General features: G+C 34.9%; 1 pseudogene; it reads left to right on the top strand.

Annotated features, from left to right (window-relative positions):
* Positions 1-244: 244 nt before the first annotated feature.
* LOC113771057 overlaps positions 245-11,579 on the top strand; it is a 28,507-nt pseudogene continuing 17,172 nt past the window's right edge.

The raw sequence follows: 11,579 nt of genomic DNA, 5'->3' as shown, positions 1-11,579 counted from the left end.
TGCAATTTCTCGTTCACAAGCGGAGGACTCTAGAATTATCATAAACCTCAAGGGAGTTTTCCGAAAATTTTGGTCCATTCTTGTTCTTTGTCTTCATCTCACCACTGGTCATCGTTGTTTGGGTTCAAAAAAGCCAATTGGCAAAGAATGGCAAGAAAGAAAGGACTATGCGAGTACCACAAGTGGCAGCAAAACTGAGAAAAAATGAGAAGAGGAAAAACATGTGAAGAGAAAGACAAAGAAAATGGTAGCAGATGGATTGTTTCAGTCAATGATAAACAACAAAGAGAAGAGGTCGCCTATCCACACCAAGTTTAAGCACTAGAAAATGCTTGAGAAACATAGGAGGACCAAGGCTCATGAAGTGGCCAAGCAGAGAGCTCTTGAACTTGGCGAGGAGGTTTGCATTTCCTCTCTCTCTCTCTCTTCCTCTTTCTCCATCTTATGAATGCATTTTGTTTATCTGGATGCTTTAGGGTTTTATGTGGTTTCCAATTAGAAGCCTCTAATCAATACTAATCATTTAGAATAAGTAATTTTTTATATCCAATGAAGTATGTACTATTAATTTGTGAATTTGACTAATTTTATCATTTTTATTTGTAAATAAACCCTAATAAATACTAATGATTTGGAATGAGTAAGTTTTGATATATAATGAATGTGAACTATTATTACTGTGTTTGATTGATTTTAACATTTTTAGGCGAGGATTTGATATGATTCTTGATACACCAAGTCGAATCAAGAACATGAACCATAAGCCCTGGACCTAGGTTAAGGTATAACGTTTAGGGATAGAATTCGTAATCAATCAAGGACCGTGCGAGATTGATTAGAACAGGTAGAACGACGCCATGATAAGTGACTAATTTACGTTATATTTGAATGACATTTTATGTTATTTTTAGTCACTTTGGTTATATTATTGGAAGAAAATGAATCATTTTGGCAATAATTGGGGAAAAATGTTCTTAAATGATTAAATGAGGTTTTTATCACTTTTTACTTGCATTTTGTGCATTTTGACAGCTTTGACACATTTTAGTATTTCGACTATAACTTGAGCTACAGTGATCGGATTGAGATGATTCTTAACCAATTTGAAGATAAGAGATAGATCTACAACTTTGGTGAAGACATTGAAATCCAGTTTGAAGGTTTTTCAGGTCAAAAAGTCAAATTACAGTAGCCAATTTTTATTGGTCGAAGCTGAAACAGGGCATTGAGCAGTCAAGGGTATTTCAGTCATTTCTTAGCCTACACAAATTCAATGAGGTGATTCTTGATGAATTGGAAACCTAACTCAAAGAGCTACAAGTTTTATGTTTTGGTCAAGAGTTAAATCAACTACTATCATCAAGAAAAGTTCAGTTGAAATTGAGGCAAAAATCGGAGCAGAGCTGGAAATTGAACAGAAATTGCACAAAAGGTCACTATAGCAATTCGGCCGAAAATTGGCCGGATTTATGGCTAGATTTCTGGCCGAATTGTGGTCAGAAAAGGTTGCTCTTTATGCGGACAACTTGATTTCACCTCCAACAAGTCACATGTAATGCTAGACATGTGACAACCACTTTGCAGCTATAAAAGGGAGGTGTAAACCTCATTTCTTGACCACTTTTTACCTTTATATAGCCAAAACCATTGCAAGATTGAGGAGAGACATACAGGAGAAAGCTTGGAGTCTGCAGAAATGTAGTTCTTCCATTTTCTAAGTGTTAGGTTAGTATAGTATAGGATAGTTAGCTAGTTAGTTCATCCATCTTGTTTATTTGCTAGATGAAGAAGAGGTTAGATGATGAAGAAGGCAAGGAGATGAATTCATGTGATAAGGTTTACATTCCTTTCCAACTCTTTATCTTTTTTACTTCATTCCAAGTTTAGTTAATATACAAGTTATAGATTTATATGTTATTATGTGTTTCTAAAGTTTATACCTTGAGTTTGGTTGAACTTTCTATGATTGCAAGTGTTTATTATTTGGTTGTTTGATGCCATTAGTTTGAGCAAGTTATTTAGCACTTTAACTATTTAAATCATGATTAATTTGGTACCATTAATTGTGATTATCGAAGGTGTTGTTTCTGTAATGAAAAATTGAGATTTAACACTGGTTCAAGAAGTGCTAAACATAGGGAGTACACTCACGAGAGTATATGTGCACCTATGTGGTTTTAGTGATTCATTTCATGTAATTTCACAGAAGAAATGAACTTGTAACTAATTTCATAACCATGAGAATAGGTATGGATTAGTTATGAGTATAATTGATTCACTACGAAAGTAGGATTCATATGCATAAGGAAATTACACCATAACTAGCCAAGATAGTAGTTCTCAATGATCCCAAAATAGCACTTGCATGAGTAGTTAGGGATACCATAACCTAAAGAGCTTTCATTTGTTATTTTGCATAAGTTCAGTAGGTTTCATTTCTTATAATTCATTGATAGTCTAAATAATAGAGAAACTTTAGTAGTGCCGGTAATTGTTCAATCTTTCTCGTGGAATCGACCCGATATATACCCTAAACTATTAGTTGACCTGTATACTTGCAGTGAAACGGGTGTATTTCGGATTTTTTAACTTGTACGTATAGCAAAATCCCTTCAAGTTTTTGGTGCCGTTGCCGGGGAAGATTTGGCAATATCGGTATGAAGAGCAACTTTATTAGTTTAGACATTTTATTAAGAGTCTAGTTGTGACGCCCCACTTTTCCCTAAGGCGAATCAAAGGGTATCCGTGGGACGCCTGCCTAACTCTCGCCAGGACTCAAGCCAAATCATTCAAACTTATTATCGAACTACACAACAAAAGTAAGTAACTTAAGTACAGTAAATGCGGAAGCTTCAAGCTTATCAATAGTCATCCATTATCCAACCCGCACGTCGGGTATTTAAAATACATCATGAATCCCAAATATACATTACGCCCCAAAAGTTACATTTCAATTCCAAAAGTACAATCCAAAACCAAGGGCATAGCCTAAATATAATAGAAACCCTAAAACAAAAGTACATCAGGAGGGTTTCTCCACACTTCCCCGAGATTCAATCCTGTTAAGGAAAACAAATCTATAGGGTGAGCAAAACGCTCGTGAGACCAAGAACACACATGCAAGCACGTAGTTCAAATAACAATCTCAATTACGAGCTAAACAATAATATATTTCAATAATTGACAATTCACCAAAGGAAATTTATCAGAAACAATTCAAGAATATAGTAGCTCTCAGGAGTTAAGTTCCACTCGCTTTGCCGATGTCACTCGTATACCTTTTCCCGATGATACTCCGTCAAATGGGTCGGTATTTTCAATCCATAGATCACCACTTACTTCTTTCCGTCCACCGAACACCGCTTCGGGCCCGCACGACATTTAGAAGGCTATACTGCACGAGTATGCCAAGCAAGATCTCTCAAATAGATCAGGCTTATCATGTAATTCTCAAGACTCACCAAGGTTCCCGACCAAACCCATGCCGACTCGAGTTCCAAGGTCGGCCTATGAGTTTGGGCGTCCCCCATGTATCATGTAAGTGTCGAGGAGATTCACTCCAACGACGTATGCAGCCATAGCATACCATGTCATGTATTCAAACATTTGACAGATCTAAGCAGGTATTTCAAGTCATGTAAACCAGGTAGATCATGTTAAGCATGAGTCATTTGTATTCAAATGAGAACGAGTATGATAAAGTACACACTCGGCTCTATTTTTCTAAAACAAGTGGGCTAAGCACGTAATCAGGTAAACCAAGCAGGAATCAAGTCCAGAGAGTACAAGTATTCATACACTTGACACTCACCAAGTATTAAGTGCAAGTAGGGTCAAGGAAAGTTCAAGCGTCCACTGTGGGATCCTCTTGAAAATCCTCGTGTGCGCCTGAGCAAATAATAGTGAATTATTATTCACACAACCCAATTATCGAGAAATAATTCGTGCACTATTATAATCTAGAGAATTTCGTGAAAAGGAACCTTAATTACTTGTAAATCGAGATTCGAGTGGCGTTTCATAAAGTACAGGAGCATTTGGGTTTTTATCTTGAAAATCGAGGTTAAAACGTTTGCATAATGTCGAAAGAATAAAGAGTTCTTGGAAAACTCTATTTCCTTGAAAGTTGGAAAATTTCAGTTTTGATATGGATTTTTGAAAAATCGTATCTCACTCGATACAAGTCTAAAATTGGAAAACGTTATACCGTTGGAAACCTCTTGGAAAGTACTAAAAATTCTTAGAAGACACTTTTCCACGAATCTAAGTGAAAAGTACTCAAAAATGAGCTTGAAATCACTGTTCCAGAATGTTCAGGATTGAGCTGGGGTTGATTTTTCGCTAATTTTGAAAATTCGGCAGAATTCACTCGTTGCAAACCAGCCCTTTAAATTTATAACTCAATTACCGGTGCAAGTAAGGTTTAGGACAGAACAAGTGGATCAAGAATCAGAGTTTCGAGCACCAAGATATGGTAGCTCAAAGTTGGGGAAAATTCAAGACTGTTGAACAATTTCCAGATTTGGGTTTCTGACTTTAGACCATTAGTTAAGTGTCGAAACGGACTTGGATTGGTGCCAAATTTTGTAGTATAGTACTCCTATATTAAGGGTATCTCTCTATCAAATTTCGTGGAAAAATACCTTCGGGAAGGTGGTTAACCAATCAACCAAAGTTTTGAAATTACTAAGGCAAAACTGCCTTTAGCTCCATTTCTCTCCGTTTCCAAACATTCGGCTAAGGAAAACCTCCAAACATGGTTCATTTGTACAAGAAAAGTCTAAGGAACATACATGATACATTTGGTAGGTGTTTAGCACCAAGAAATTCATTTAGTAAGACCACAACAAGTCTCACATCAAATCTGTCTAAATCCAAGGGTTTTCAAGAACCAGGCAGTCACCGTATTTTGATCATGACTCACTCAATTTAACTTGGAATTGAGCATGGTTGATAGTGTTGGAAAATACATTCATAGGGCTATAATTTCACAGAAGAAATCGTTTTAAGATTCAGCATGCAATTGCTCGAAATTAAGCCTAAAGTTGCAGCATCATCAAATCGTTCCAGCAGAACAGAGAAACAGGGCAGCCTTCTTAAAATGATTGGTTTGGCTCACACACTTGGAACCAAAATGTGAATTTTATACCATTGAAAAGGTGTGGATGTCTAGTTTCAAATCCCACCGACGGCACTTGATTTCGACGTCAGAGGACAGAGTTACGGCCGAAACACTATCGCTGGACAGAGCTACACGGAAACAGTTTTCCAGCTTGACTAGTTTTACAAAGAAATTCATTTGCCCAACCAAACCTCAATATTTTCCAATGAAAATTTTTACACAACTAATACAACATATAAACATCATATTAAAGTCATTAGATCATCAAAAATTGGCCTTAAAATAACCGAACAAGGCAGGGGAAAAATCGGAAATTTCTATCCCATGAGTTCCTTGAAGTTTCTACTAATTATACACCATTAATCCACCATTTCAAACACTAAACCAGCATTATAAATATCATCAACCACAAAATCAGCAACAACCCAAGAGTGGGAGTTCATAGAGCCCACATTCCACTTTTTCCAACAACAACATCAACCCATATGAAAATAAGAGTTTAAAGATATACTAGGACTTCCAAAAATCAAAATTAGAAAGCTTGATCTTTACTTACTCTAGTTGATGTCCAAGGCAGTGATTTTTGGCCCTTTTTGCTCCAGAAAAACCGTGAGTTTTAGCTCCCTTTTGCAGCTCAAAGAGGTGTCCAAGTGTAGAGCGAAGTGTATGTGAAGTTTGGTCTGAATCTATGAAGGTTTGGTGCAAGAATTTGGAGATGAAAAAATTTGAGAAGCCTTGGTTGTTTTTGCTGCTACTGGTTCGGTCAAATGAGAAGGAAAAAGGAGTGTTTGCTGATGATAAAGCTTCCGTGAGAAGCTTAGCAAATTTTGGTTTTAAGTGTACAAAAGTCAATTCTCCAATAGTGCGCGTACGCGCGCGTTTTGTGCTCGATTCCTCTTGCATTTGTTTCACTAGTGCACTAAACCTCTAATACACTTATATTCATATAAATATTATTCAATCTTAATTGTCCCAAAATAATGGTCTAACGTCTCTCAATTAAGCGCGCGCGTGAAAACGCGTATTTCCAATTTAGGCGCGATAAAATGAAATCTTCGAGAAATTCTTGTAACGATCGTACCACTAACTATCACTTGAGTACTTAAACCTAGAATTACCTATTTTAGGACCATTGTACATGTCTCCAAGTTTTGAACTTATTGTACTCCCAAATGGCTAAAGTTTTCAGACACGTTTTCACTATTTTCATTAATCAAGCTTCCAAAAAATTAATTTTTGAAACGAGTCACATTAAAAATATAATGAAGTCATAACTCCATGTAGTTAAGTCTAATAAGGTTAGAAAATAATAATCGAAACAAATATTTGAATAAATAATTAAATGAGCAAAATTAGGAGTCGAAAAATAATAATTTTACGAGTCCTCACACTAGTGTGTATTGAATGTTATTTTCTTTTATTTTTGTATTTTATGTGTGAATCAGCTATTTTTCTTACTAATTTTGCTCTTATGTTGTTTAAAAGTAATTTTAGGTGATGAGGAGGATAGGTCTATTTGGAGGGCAATACTTGAAAAGTGGAAGATTGGCAATGGATAGTTACCAAGTGCAAATCTCCTTCAACAGAGGTAACCAAGAAATTACTGAAGATATGTCTTTTGAAGATGGTTTATGGTGCTTAAAGGCAAAACGTGATGTTATCATGTTACAAGTTCAAATGGACACAATTATGCATGAAATTGAACAAAGGAGGAATGCTAATGTTTTTAATTCTTATCATAGGATTTGTGACTTGTGTGGTGCTTATCATGCTACTAATACATGTATGCAAGCATAAAATGTGGATTACTATGATGAATTAGAATATTATAATCCTTGTTTTGATCAATATAGTGCTAATTGGAGCAATTCTCCTGCTTATGGTTGGGATAATCAATGTTCTTATAGTAATTCTTCATATTTTTACGATTACCAACCTGAATGTGTCCAATATGAATCAAAACCATCTTGAGAGTTGGCAATAGAAAGGGTAGCTAATGATTCTAAGCCATCTTGGGAGTTAGCTATAGAAAAATTAGCTAATGTGACTTCCGACCGTTTTGATAGGATTGAGGAAAGAATAGATGAATTAACTTCTTACTTTGGTAGAATACATGAGCAATTGAATATATTGTGTGAAGTTATTTTTTCTAATAATTTGCAAAATGATCCTAGCATGAATGGTGGGAATGTTGTATGTGAAAGTGGATTGCATTTTGGTGAAAATGCTGAATCTAATGTGTGTTTCAATGAGCAAATGTCCATTTCACATAATAATATCTTTAGAACTAACCTTGAACCTCAAGAGGTGAGTTTTAATGACTCATTTTCACCACTCTTGAGGAGTGTATTGAAAGTATAGGTTCTAAAGGTATTGTTGCCCAAGATATCCTCATTGTATTTCCTTTGGTAAGTTCTCAAGTGGTGCATATTCAAGACAATATCTATGAAATACTTGGAATAGGTAAGTCACTTCCATTTCTCACATCATTAGATCATGTGGCTTTTGTTATAAAGTCACCTTTTAATGATCCACCACGGCCTAAAATAGTGGATTACTCGTTAACTAAAACTCCTTGAAAAATGAGGTGATATAGTCAAGCTAATGACTATAAAGAAGCGCTTGTTGGGAGGCAACCCAACGATTTCTTGTTTTTAGTAGCTTTTAAGTTGTTTAAACTAGTGTTTTTGTGTGTTTTATAGGTGGCAATGGCAAGGGTTCATGCAAATTATTTCAAGTGCAAAAGAGTTTATAAGGAGTGGAGACCGATGTGAAAAAGGGAAGCTTAACCTATATTTTTGAGTTTACAATGCTTAATTTCATGATATGAGGTTAAGTCAGTCTTTTGCATGAAGTTGAAGTGCATTCAAATGTTTAAATGTGTTCATAACCTATTTGCACTCTTTTGAACCATTTGAGCACCATCATGTGCATTGGAAGTGTCAAGGGGACTATTTAATCCAAGAACCTCAACCCTTAAATTATATTCTATATGTTTTTGATTTGTTTTGAGGTGTTGAGATTCATGTTTAAGTCACTTTTCATGTGCGTGAAGTGTTGAATTGTTAAAAATTTCATTGTAGAGCACGAATTGGAGAGTGTGTTTCAAATTGGGGTCAAACTGAATATTGCAGAAACTTATGCAATAAGTGCAGATTCAATGAATCCGAGGCCTCAGATCTACTTCTGCAATCAAAAGATTTTTTGCAGCAAAATTCGACCAGAATTCACGGCCGGATTAACAGGGGAGGACGAAAAAATTTTTTCCAGCTCACTGGCCAGATTCTGGCCAATTTCGTGCAAAAGAAGGGAATCCACGCGCGGATTCCCCAAGTTCTTCCCTCTTGTCTTCTTTAACCCCACTCACACACTAACACCTCAAACACACACCACTCACTAAAACACCACTTTTCACCATTTAATTTTCAAATAATCGTCACCAAATCACTCCTCTTAACCTCTAAAGTGGATTTCATAGTTCACATTCTTTCAAAAAATAACTCTAAAGTGGTTTCAAGCTTACCATTAATTAGGGTTGCACCTTCTTTAATCACCCAATTGAGGACGAATGGGGGTAAGTTTCTTGGGGGTTTTCACATCATGTTCATCACTAAACATCACCAAACCATTTTGAGGTATCCAATCTTCACCTAACTTTGTCATTTAAACTTTGCCATGATTGAATATTGTCTATTTTTAGGCAATTTTTAACATGTGAAGTTAGATATATTTATATGAGCTTATTGATGCTATTGGTGATTGTTAGTGATAAATACATCTTGTGGTTTGCACTTATTGTCTTTATTTGGTGAATTTTTGCTAGTTTTATGCTTAATTTGGCTTCGTAACAAAGTTGCATATTAAGTGGCCAATGTAGCATTTTAATTAGCTTTATGATATTCATGTGAGTAATTTAGATTACCTAATGAATGAAAAGTTACTTGGTTGAATGATTTCTTGAATTTTTAGGTAATTCTAAAAGAAGAGGTGAATTGAAGATGACTTTAATTGATGAAATTCATAAATGCACTTATAATCCTTGTGGTTCAATGGTTTTTAGTATTTCATGAGTTCTCAAGAAGGTCATTTAAATTTTGGCTTGGTGTGTTTGCCTCCATTTTGAAATTACTTTTGTACTTGAGGGAACTTGATCATTGATGACAAAATGTATAAATGGAACTTACTTTGTTCATGACGGTGGGCTTATTTTGTGAAATTAGCTTCCCTTTGCTTTGGATACTAATGCATATATTTGATTAGTAAAGATTAGTTCATTTCATGTTTTTATCCCTTGAACATTGTATGATTCCACATGCTTGATCATTTTTCCTTTTTCCTTGAATTGCATCTTTTTTTCTTGTTGATTGCAACCTTTTATTTTTAAGAAGTTGATTTTGTCTTTTTTCAGGGTGCAATAATTAAGCTCTCCATTCTTTCTCAATTAAGGTTGAAAATTCATCACATTGCCATGGATTCCGCTCGCGCAAGTCATAAGAGGAGTATTTTCTTTTACTCTTTATTTATTTTCCTTTTCTCACATTGAGAACAATGTGAAACTTAAGTGTGGGGGAGGGAAATATTTGAACTTGCATTTTAATGCAATGTAATGATATTTTGTGGATTCGAATGCTTAGAAATGTTAGAATTGTGCTTGAAAATTTTGTCATGTGGATAATTTGCTTGAAAATGGGTTTGTTGGCAGGGAGTTTCATCCATTTATAAGGGAAAACTCTGTCAAATTTTTTCAATATTTTTTTCAATATTTCATTATGGCCCAAAAATTCTTCAAATTTTTGCATTTTTATTCAAAAAAGGCCAAATTGTTCCAACTTTAAGTGCTCTAATCTTCCATTTGTTGAAATGTTATATATATTTGGGAAGGTTTAATCTTCATTTGACTTGGAAATGGTTATTATGCAATTAGAATTTTTACATTTTAGAAAGTATATCTGGTAAAGTAGGGAAAATTATGCCTATAATTTTGCTTGTTTAATGAGATTTCTCCTCTTTACTTAATTTTCCGAATAAGTGATTGATATAGTTGATAAAAGGTTACACTCCTCCTTTGATTATTTTTATACAATTTTCTACGAGGGACAATCTATTTATTTTCTTAAAAAAAAGAAGAGAAAAATAAAAAGAAAAAAAATAATAATAAAAAAAGAAAGTAAATAAAAATTGTTCTACTCCAATGATTCTTGTACCGAGTGATAGGTTGCAATTTTACCATTTATTTTATTATTAATTTCCCCTATTGTCTGACCTAATGTGGATTAATTGTTAGATTCTACTCACTTTTGAAGAATTGGCATTTATTACAGGGAGTAGAATGAAAATACCATAACAAGTGCCAATTTGGCAGTCATCAGGAAGGACTCCAAGTGGCAGTCGTTCAGGGGTATTTTTGAAATATCAAGACGCAACCCTTTTTGGTAATTTATGGAAGATAGCATAAAAGAAGAAAAGGAACGTAGGGCTGGAGTCTTCTTCTTCTCGGGGGGGAGCGGCCGCACAGTAGCAGTAGGCTACTTAGATACGAAATGGAGATTGCAGAGGATTAACACTATCTTGGGAGAGCTTTTGCTCTTTGATTTTTCTTTTGTTAGCTTAGGAGTAGCTTCAATTCACGCATGTCAGGAGAACATTGGAGACCTTTGACTTTTCTTTTCGGCTTCTAGTATATTTTTCTTCCTTCGTATGATGAGATAAAGGGAAGACATTAAATCATCCTCTGTAACTTTACTTTTCTTTATTCCTTCGATCGGATTGAATTTGCCCATTTTTCAATCAATGGCCGATGCTTTCTCTTCGAGTTCGTGTGGGTCTTTTGCATTAGGGATGAGCTAAATTCCCTTTTCTAGTCAAGGAACAACGGATGCTTTGATTCGCCTAAAAATTGTGAGATCGATTTAATTTTCTCATTTCCTTTTATTTATTAGTATTCGCATATTCTCTAATTACAGTGCTTATGCTTGTTCGATTAATTGATTGTCATGGATCCAGATAATTAGTTAATTGGGTAATCTATTGTCAATTAAGGTATTAAATCCGTAATTGTTTAATTGCTCTGAAATAGTGACAACTGACATGATTGGGTTTGTGTTAGGGAAATACGCGGGCTAATCTGAAATAACCCTGATAGTGCGTTATTTGATTAGAATAGAACTCCTCTAATACGTAATGCAATTGGGGAATTAAATCTTACAGACGTACTTAGGATTATTTTTCAATTAGAGCAGTGATTAACGGGCGTACCTTAATTACCGGCACAGTAAGGAGGGGTTGACTGTCATCGTTTGTTTGGTAGTTATAACCTATTTATTAATAAATAATTGAAAATGCTTGTGTATCGATGATCAATTAGGTGAACCATTGCTGAAGTTATTTCTTGGCTAGACCTTTAATTATTATTACTTTGATTTTAGTGAATTGTAATTTAATTTTTAGTTGGTTATTT

The sequence above is a fragment of the Coffea eugenioides genome, chromosome 1 (assembly GCF_003713205.1).
Source record: "Coffea eugenioides isolate CCC68of chromosome 1, Ceug_1.0, whole genome shotgun sequence".
NCBI classification, from domain to species: domain Eukaryota; kingdom Viridiplantae; phylum Streptophyta; class Magnoliopsida; order Gentianales; family Rubiaceae; genus Coffea; species Coffea eugenioides.
The sequence above is the reverse complement of the archived record's forward strand: the minus strand, read 5'-3'. Positions and strand labels throughout refer to the sequence as shown.